The sequence below is a fragment of the Epinephelus lanceolatus genome, chromosome 9, assembly GCF_041903045.1.
Source record: "Epinephelus lanceolatus isolate andai-2023 chromosome 9, ASM4190304v1, whole genome shotgun sequence".
NCBI classification, from domain to species: Eukaryota; Metazoa; Chordata; class Actinopteri; order Perciformes; family Serranidae; genus Epinephelus; species Epinephelus lanceolatus.
In genome coordinates, this window is record NC_135742.1 from 46,430,921 (window position 1) to 46,441,149 (window position 10,229).

At 36.4% G+C, this 10,229-nt stretch overlaps 2 long non-coding RNA genes across 2 annotated transcripts; both read right to left on the bottom strand.

The window, feature by feature from the left end:
- Nucleotides 1-1,386: 1,386 nt before the first annotated feature.
- Nucleotides 1,387-3,647, bottom strand: LOC144464367 (uncharacterized). Its single transcript, XR_013492095.1, has 2 exons — nt 3,559-3,647; nt 1,387-1,800 (listed from the first exon to the last, which is right to left on the bottom strand). It is a non-coding gene; the product is annotated as an uncharacterized LOC144464367 (long non-coding RNA).
- A 715-nt stretch (nt 3,648-4,362) lies between these two features.
- Nucleotides 4,363-9,814, bottom strand: LOC144464368 (uncharacterized). The gene is made up of 3 exons (XR_013492096.1): nt 7,612-9,814; nt 7,332-7,500; nt 4,363-4,508 (listed from the first exon to the last, which is right to left on the bottom strand). It is a non-coding gene; the product is annotated as an uncharacterized LOC144464368 (long non-coding RNA).
- Between the last annotated feature and the right edge of the window lie 415 nt (nt 9,815-10,229).

Here is a 10,229-nt window from a genome sequence, read left to right on the forward strand (position 1 = left end):
AAACATTTTTGACAGACCCTAACCCTAACACCCAGAAAATCCTTATCGGTTGCACCATATGTCAAGAAAAAAGTTTCAGACTGATCAGAAATTAAAATTATGATCCTTTATGACAATAAAGTTGCATTTTAAAAGAACTGAAGTGCTCAAAGAAGTAAATAGCCTGACCCTCAGCTTCAATACTGCAAAACTTCTGTGTCCATCCTACCATACTATAACTTTTACAGAACACCCATTCATAATTATGACTGTTTATGCTGTGATCATATGGCTATGTGGTATAAACATTTATTAACAATCACCAATTACTCCACATCATCACATAATTTACAATAAAGAGGCCATTATATTACACTTCCAATAGCATTATCTCCAAGAGTAATACACCTTTATATACAAGTCTGATATAATTCTTGTCACCTCATTGGTGATACATGTTTGGTAAGTTACTTAATAATCACAATCAAAGTTACTTATCACTTTCAACAATTTCTAATACTAAACCTGTAGTAATAACTCTCTCTAAAAGGTAGACTACTACTGACATTCTATATGCCAGATCAGTTCCTATAAAAAGTAGAACACGAACCAAATCATTAGGACTGATCTATGATTGGATTCACATATTAAATTAGAATAAATAATTTATAGTGATAGTGATAGTGAATAGTGATTGCTGACTGACAAACAGTAGGCAGACTGGTTGGGACAAACACTCACCACGCTAGGCCAACATGTAAGTTCACAATGTCTTTCAGAAGTCCTGTGCTGAAGTAATGGCACTAATGAGAGTTTCATTATGTGAAAAAATCAAAATCTAAATGTAATCCATTAGTTTACCTTGTTACTGAAAAAATATATATGATTGGAGTCATCTGATTAAAAGTAATCTAATTAATCCCAACACAACTGGTAATAACACAGCCATGTGGAGATGAAGGTAAAAGTAAGTAACAGGCACATCTGGTCACCCTACTTTATATATTGCATTTTGTTGTACTGTTAGTTCTTAAAAAATGTATGACATACAATGTATCTACAAGACTTTATGAATAAGATAGCTTTGTATAAAGTTGTGTAATGGGTAACAAGTCATTTTGAAATTTAGATGCTGTGAGTCAAGGCCTTTCCATTATTTAACATAATGACAAAATATGTGATTAGTGTTAATATGTAATCAGTGAGAGTCACCTATCACAGGAGAGCCAGTATGGTTTCTATATAGAGAGACAAGGTAGTAATGCAACTCTTTAAAAAGCTGACATGTTTTCGTATTAATGCATTGAACCAAATTCTCAGATAAATTGTATGTTGTCTTGGGTGTAGATATAATGAAGTAGAGAAAGAAATACAATAAATATAGTAAGACATTAAAGAAGAAAGTACTTCATTTGGTATTTTTTTATTGAAGATAGTAATGTCAATTAACATTCATATATCTTCAAGTAACAAAAATTGGCGTGCAACAAAACACAACAGCAGTAATATTGAAGATAGTAGTGTCAATGAAAATGCATATCTTCAAGTGACAACAATTGGTGTGCAACAAAACACAACAGTAGTAATAAACAATACAAAGTTTAAAATGAAATACAGCCACAAGCAGCTGTGGAGAGTTCCAGGCCCAACAGGCAGTCTTGTTTATGTTTATAACATTAAGAAGGAATAACAAACAAATAAAAAAATCACAAATCTGACATGTAACAGTGCTTCTACACCTTCAGCATTGGGAACCTTGTGAAACTGGAGCACTAACAGGTGTCCTTATCCGGCACCCACTCCAATGGCCACTTCTTTCCACTGTAACACAAATAGGAAAAAAAAATCAGATGTTTTGATTATGCAACTGAATGTAGACACGTAAAGAATCACATAAAAATTCCCATAGCTGCCGCTTCCATTAGCTGCATTGTGGTGGATTTTAATTACAAACATTACGCTAACATTAAGTACACTAACTTAATTACTAAATTAATTACCATTTGAGATCACTGATAAACTGCATTATGTCTTTTAAAGTCATAAATCATAAAAGAGAGAGGGAATATTTCCACAATTTTCTCACAGATCATATATCTGCTGAATGAAGATCACATGCTGACACAGTACATATGTGATGTACACCATCCATCCAATTATAAACTGAGTAAAGCAGTAATGCTTTTTCATTATTTATTTAAATGATGATTTTTTATGACTACTCTACAATGGTGTCAATAAATATATAATGATATTTTAAAAAAACTGCACGTATTACTACTGAGAAACCTTATAAGATAAAGAAAAATAGCTCTGACTGAATTATATGGGGCATATGAGCCATCAGCAAGCTAACAATGGAAAGCACTATAAATATCCTTTATGTACTCAAAGTCTTTATGTTTTAAGTATATTAGCATTTGTAAATAAGAATTGTTTCTTAAGGACTCGCTTGGTAAAATAAAGGTAAAATAACTTTTAAAAAAGCCTTGATGCTCCAGGTAATTCCTCATCTGCTTTTCTCTCCTCACTCCATGTAACTCCATCTATGTTGAAGCTCCATATATTTAAATTAATGTAATATATAAGGTCAACAAAATGAAAGTAGTCACTGATTTCAGAATAGAACATAGCTGGCCATTATCATCCATTTCACCATAAAAAACCTGGCACTTCTCCTGCTTGTTGGCCTGGTCTGCGCTGGAGATTTCAAGGAGCAGAAGTCAGCAAAGAACAAATATTCTGTTTGTTCTTGAAGTTTAAACGCTCAGACTTTAGTCTATTATAAGATGTTGTGACCGTTATGTGATCATAGTATTGTACTCATAAAAGAAGCCTGTTTGCTACATTGATGAACTCATGGCTTTTGTAGACTGAATGAGGAACAGATGATTTGTCAGAGCTGTTGCAGGTTTTGAAATGTGGAACACATTTTATCTTTTTACCCAAATTAGATAAAAGGCTGGATCGTCATAGAGTGAACTTATGTGGCTTAATATTTTGCCTTTTTTGTCACATTTCCCCAAGGAGACCTATGGCTTTCACATAATGCAGGCTATTACAGCAGTACGTTTTTAGTTTGGACATAATATATTTCTCAGTATTGGCCATAACTCAGTTATTGGTGTGTATGTAAATACTGCCAGTGTATGGGAGTGGTTTACTCCAGGATGACCATGCTCCAGTACAAAGAGCGGGAGGGCTCTCTGAATGGTTTAATGAAGATGAAAATTGTGTAAGTCATGATGCTATAGCCTTTGCACTCACGGAATCTTAACTCAGTTGAAAACCTATAGGAGTCTCCATCACCATCATCAAAATAACAAATGAGGGAATATCTTTTGGAAGAGACTTGTTGAATCAATGACAAGGCACACTGAAGCTGTTCTAGTGGCTCATGCTGGATCTTACTTAAACACTTTATGCTGTGTATATTAAACATAGTCATGAGCAAGTATTGAGCACCTATTAAACAGCATTATAGACAAACTTAACCATCGAAATGCACCTTAAATATGGCAACAGTTTATACTTGTCACACTAATTATCTATGTGCAACACTTGATAAGTTATACATACCAGAGTTTGCACGGTTCCCACTCCACAAGCTTCATTTTTTGGCCCTTAAAAATAGAGAGACTTTTCTTATTTTCAAATCTTTGCCATACCACTGTCTTGAATACTTTTTCAGGAGAATTACAGCAATAACAAAAAATATCAGCCCTTTTTGACTGTAACATTCTCTAACATGAGACCTTCCAGAAAACGTGAAATTCAGAGACTTTTCCAATGGATGAAAAAACAACCACGCAGAGCTGCAAGTATCACATTAAGAATCTTAGACTTAAATTTGTTAAGTTTTGCTCCCACAGTTTAAAAACAACTTAAAATTAATTCCAGGAGCTTTACCTCGAATTGTGTCATCGCCAAATTTGTATTGTAACAGTTGAGTTCTTACAGTCCAGAAGGGCCTTATATGTCCTGTTACCAAAAGGGAACACTTGAACTATTGAAACTATTTTCACTGACACAAAGTTTATAATTTTGAATTTCTTGATTACAGAAGGGGCTGAATTACTGTGACAGGAACTGTGTTTGAGTGGGATTATAATTAACCTTCATAACTTTGCATTTGGAAACCCTCTTCACAGGGTAAAAGTCTTGGCTCCCTGACACTGTATGTGGGCATTCTGAAAGGAAAACATTAAATTCATAAAGCTTAATACTACATTAAACAAGCCTTTACAGAATGATAAGAGGTTATCGAGATCACATAGTTTATACTTAGTCTCAGTTTTCTTTTTGTAGTTATTCTGGTACAAAATCTGTAAGCAATGCTGGTAAATTACTGTACTTAAAACATGTAGGATAAATATATGGTGTGGTCACTGGGGCCACTGAGGCTGCTGGGGGATCAAGGGCCACTGGTACCTGAGGGTCTGGTGAAGCCAGTGGTGTTCCAGCTGGGGGATCAGCTGGGGTAGATGAGGGTTCACCCAGTTGTCCTGTGGCGTCTTGTGGTAACCAGCCTCCATTGGAAAAGAAGTGAATTATTGAGAGTAAAAATACTTCCACTAATTTAAGTTAAATTGCATAATTTGCTAAAAAAAACAAATGTATAGAGTTATATAAACAGAATCCCTCAAAATTATCAGAACATTTCTGGGCTTCAGCCTCTTTAGCAGTGATTAGCCCCCAGTCAATACAGCGCACAGATTCTGAGGTCAGAACTTAGTGGCAAACAGTCAGATCACACATCAGTCTTTTTGAGTGGACACAAACAGCATATAGGATTGTGTCGTCTGTATTCACAGACAGGCAATGGGCCTATATATTTCTGCTTTAGAATGTAACAGCTGTGAACCATTTTGAAAATAATGTCTTTGATTTACTTCACTTCTTCCAACTGAAGCTCACTCACCTAAATTACAATTTATGTCTCTTTCAATCTCACTTGTTCGTTGAGCCGGGGAGGAGGGGCAAAGTTTGATGGTGTGTTTATAAACAATGTTGCTGATTTTGACTTTAAAGTTTACTCAAAAAGAGCTTTTAGTCCAAAAACAAGTGCTTTATAAGCAATCACAATTATTATGAAATAATTACCTTTATGTAAAAAGCATTAATTTCTTGATGTCTGTAGATACCAGTATAAAGCTGCCTCATTATATTGAACCCTGCCCTTCTCACTGTATTCCAACTAAAGCAAATTCATGTAATTAAGTAACATGTTTCAACTATGTCAATTCAAGCAAGTGCAGACTCCACAAAAATAATCCTTTATATATCCAGCTAACCCATTAAAAATAATCTGCATGGTTGTGCAGTCTGACTGTTTTGTTGGAAATTTCTATTGAAAATTATATTACAAACATAAATATTAACAGTAGTGTGATCTATTTATTACACTAGTACATTGCAAATTTGTACAACTCGTTAATAGAAACAGATGTGTCTACTGGCTGTAGCTGATTGATTGTTCTACCAAACTACTTTTACAAAGCAGAAGTTATTTAACATGAGATTGTTCCCAAGACGGTGTCACATGTTGAAGATGTGAAGATGAGAAAGTCTACTACACTTCACTTTTTTTTTTACTGAAACTGTATCATTAAATTACAGCATGGCTAATTTCCTTGTCTCACTATACAATTTGAATGTGTTGTACTGGCATCAACATTCATTAAACTATGTTGCTAATGCAGTAGTAGTATTCTGTGACATACATTCACATAATTCATTGTATGCCAATACACTCCTAGCTGTGATGTCAGGGTTAATTACATTTGTTTTCTACACAGTTAATGTCATAAACACAGTGTACAATAAAGGCTGTTCAACATGAGGACTGGAATCTTTCTTTGTTTGTCTTCAGTTTAGGGCCACACTAGCTTATCAGCCTAAATGAGTCTCATGATTTACCTGTAAGACTCAAGTTTTACTGCATTTCTTTGTCATTTGTGATGTCAAAAACTCAGATTTTACATGCAGTCAGAAACTAAAAGTGTGTATCCTGCTCATACTTAAGTTATAAAAGTGCACCAAAAAGTGTCTCTTCTGCCAGGCTGCTGTCAGCTGAACAGCCAGTCACAGTGGACAGCAGTAGAGGAGGTTGTACCACCGACCACTGCCTGGTTCAAAAGTGGTTTAGCCGATTTCACTGACTGAAATACATGGGGCTTCGATGGGACGCATCACATAGGAAGAGCAGAGCAGAGATTTTTACCAGCTACATAGACTGTCTTTGTTGTGTGCTGGTTGTGTTTTCTGAGGAGATTGTTATTATTGTTGCAATGACTTGATGTTGTGTTCTCTTGCTATTGTTATTACTGAAGCTGCTGTGTCATGAATATGTTCTATTTTTATATAATAGTGTCTTTTAGCAGAGAAATTATTCTCTGTTTCCTGCCCAGGGAGTACAGATGAAAATTAGCTTACTGCTAACTCTGGTGTGGCTAAGGAGCTCTGCACTGTCCCTGTTAAACAAACAAACAAATAAATTTAAAGAGGGACAGATGACAGATACTCGACTTTGAGGTGTGAATGTTGGGGTTTGACAGATGCAGCTGGTTTTTACTTGTTTGAGGGCGGCATAGCTGTGCAAGAGGGAAAAATAGACAAGCCATTAAAAAAATAGAGATGAGCCGTGCGATAGCTGCATGGGCACACACGTCTGCCATGTTCAGTGGAGCAGCTTTAACTAATTATAATGGACGCTCTCTGCTGGAGACATGTTGTGGCTGAGGTGTTGTGCCACATTTGTGCCCCATGTGTGCTCCTGTGTTGCCCTGTGTATAATGATGCAGTTAAATACAAGTGTACCAAGATTTGACTGACAAAAAGTTGACTTGGGGTCTTCCTGACAAATAACTTGAATTACTGTTTTTTCAGGGGCAGCTCCAGTCTTACCTTTATGATATTAACGATAAATATTTAATACTTTTAAGTATTCAATTACTCTCCTTCATTTTCTTTGTACGTGATGATTTAAAGTAGCCCAGGAGTTAATTTTTCAAGCAGAATTTAATTTATTGCTGCGCGAGGGGAACAAATCATACATAACTTTTAGGATTTTTTTTGATAAATGTTAAAAATGGTTCACAATAATCTGTTTTGTTTTCTCATAATCCAATACACAGATAACCCATTTTGCAATTGTATTTCATATCATTCAGCCGCTAAGAGCATGGGACCAAGCACTGATTTAGGGTGTTGCCTTCAGTTCAATTCAAATGCAATGAGTGAGAGAAAAAGGTAGTCTATCTATGTGTTTTTTTTTTACAAACACATAGACTTCCTAAATCCACATCAGAGTTCAAACTTGGTCCCTCTTTTAATAAATAAGACATTCTTACCTTCAATAACAATGTCATACAAGCTCTTCATCCTCTCCAGGCATGTGGTGGAGGTTTCTGAGAGCTGGCAATGGGGTGCCAAAACCTCTGAAACCCAAGAACCAGGTTTCCTCCCAGCCTTTGAGACAAACAAAACATCCCTTACTCCAAGGGCCTGCAATTTTTCGAGCTACAAAGGGCACACACATACACACAACAACAACAATAAATAAAAGATATTAATATAAAAAGCAACATTTGGAAACTGCACAGAATTTAAAGAATAAAAGGGATAACATACCAATATGTAACCTTCATCGCAAATATGCGAGGCGGTCCTATTTTTCATGTGGGTATTGACCCAGCTCTCCCGCTTCTTGTCAAAATTTTCAATTTTATTCTTGAGCCTCAACTTTCGTGGCTGCTCAGCTTTGCATATCTTGCAGGTTTTGCAGGCCACATTAAGCTGTGCATTGCAGACCACACACTCCCTCAACGTGGATCCCTGGCCTGGCATTTCTATCAGGGATAGAGAGTGTGTGTGTGAGAGAGAGAAAGACTCACATTTTATGATAAACCATGTTCACTGAGAGAACAAGATTAAAAACAGAAAAGCAAAACTTACTTGAAGACAGCGTATACTTATAAAGATGGTAGGCTACAGGTGGAGGTTAATGGGGTGGATCACACCTAGAGTTGGACAGAAGAAAACAAACACATGGTTAATTCTCTTGCAGACAATATAGATCTACTACACTGAGCTGAATTCATTGAAATTAATTCAATTCACCATCTAAACAGCAGGACAATCCTCTTTCTACAGAAAGCTTGTGACTGTTATTAACTTGTTGCAGGAAATGTGTAAAATAGGAGTGGAGAGCCTGCACCACAGAATAGAGTAGACAGTACACACAGACAAGCTCATCTTCGCGTCACATTTCATCATCAACAAGGCAGTGACATTTCTCTACTCCACGTTGCTATAGTGACAGATGATGCCTGCGGAGCGACTGTTTATTAACCTGCTATACCATTAATTCATTTATCAGCAACTTAACAGTAATGTCAAAACGAGTTCCACAGTCCACACACGCACATATAACGTTACAGGAAGTTTAAAACAACATTAGGACTTTTTAAATGGACCTAAATTGATAAAAAAGATGACAGGACTCTGGTGGGTTGGATTGCGTCACGTCCACGCAGCGTCCTGTAATATGTTCAGACTTAACAGTAACCCAGGCGTTGCTTTTACTTCCTCTACTTTAACAAACATTAACATAAAGCTATAAAAGAGACAACTTTTTCAGCTGACGGTAGCTGTAAAGCTAGCATAAATGCTAAAAGAGCTAGCTGGACAGGATTACCTCTCCAGACACGGTAACATTAGGCTACTTCTCCTGACGACCTTCGGCTCTACCGCCTAATGAAATGTAATTAACATGATAAAACTCACAGTCAACCTCAAACATCTTAGACAAAAGCCATAAACGAATAAAAAAATAAAGAAATCAAGCATGTATCATCATCTTACCTGGCGCAGAGGGGGCTGGGAATGATCTGTACATTTTTCGTGGGTCCGTGAAAAAAGTGGGTCCGTAGGCATCAGAAAAAATGATCGCCCCCTGCTGGTACTGCAACTTCAAGGAGGCGTGTCTTTTACACGCCTAGGCGAGGTAAACCGTGACCCTGACACGGAATCCCCTATGGACCGGCGGGTGTATTACACGCTTCACCGTGATACTGGGTTGGAGGATTATGGTTTCGGTTTTCTTATTGTTTGAGAGCTGCATTAGGTTAAATAATTTCCGTGTGTTATAAGATGACTGCCTTCCTTTGATAAATCCGGTTTGGTCTGGATCTATTATGAAGGGAATGACTTTTTCAATTCTATTTGACAGTGCCTTGCTTATAATTTTAATGTCTGTGTTAATTAGTGAGAGAGGTTGGTAACTAGATAGGTGAGTAGGATCTTTGTCAGGTTTTAAAAGCAGGGTAATTACGGCTGTGTTTATCGTTGGAGGTATACTGTTGGTTATGAGGAATTCATCAATCATTCTGAGAAAAAGGGGTGAGATGGTGGACCAGAAATGTTTATAGAACTCATCGGGGAAGCCATCAGGACCGGGTGCTCTATTATTTTCCATTTTATTGAGTGCGTTATGAAATTCAGCTGGGGGTTAATGGTTGTTCAAGTAAGTTAGTTTGTTCTGTTGTTAAATGGGGTAAATTAACATTATTGAGGAATTGATGTATGTCAAAAGCATTTGGGTTGTGAGAGGATGTGTATAAATCTTGATAATAATTCTTAAATACAGTGTTGATATCTTTCGGATTATGGTATGACTTCCCCGCTGAGTCTTTAATTACCGTTATAGTTGTTCTATCTTTATTTTGTTTAACCATATTTGCCAGATATGTGGTTGATTTATTACTGTTTTGAGATGTATTAAGTCTGAGTCTTTCAATAAGAAACTTGTTTTTTTTATTTAACAAATTGTTCAGTTCCATTTTGTATTTCTGTAATTCGCAAAAAATGTTATCAGTAGGATTGGTTGCATGAGCGTTTTCAAGTTCTTTAATTTTCTTTTCCATTTCCAGTTGTGACTTTGTGTCTTTTCGTTTTTTGTATGATGAGTATGAAATTATTTTACCTCTTAAAACAACTTTCCCGGTTTGCCAGAGTAGAGTTGGCGAGGTATTTGGAGAGTCATTCATTTCCATAAAGAATGTCCACTCTCTCTTAAAATAACTGTCAAATTCTTGATCCTCTAGCAGTGATGTGTTGAACCTCCATCTGGAAGAAGTACTGAAAGTTGTCTTTGTGTGCAGTTTAACGGAGACTAGTGCGTGATCACTGATTGTGTTTGGATGGATTTGTGTTTCAAATATGTCAGAATGTAATGAGTTGCTAGTGAG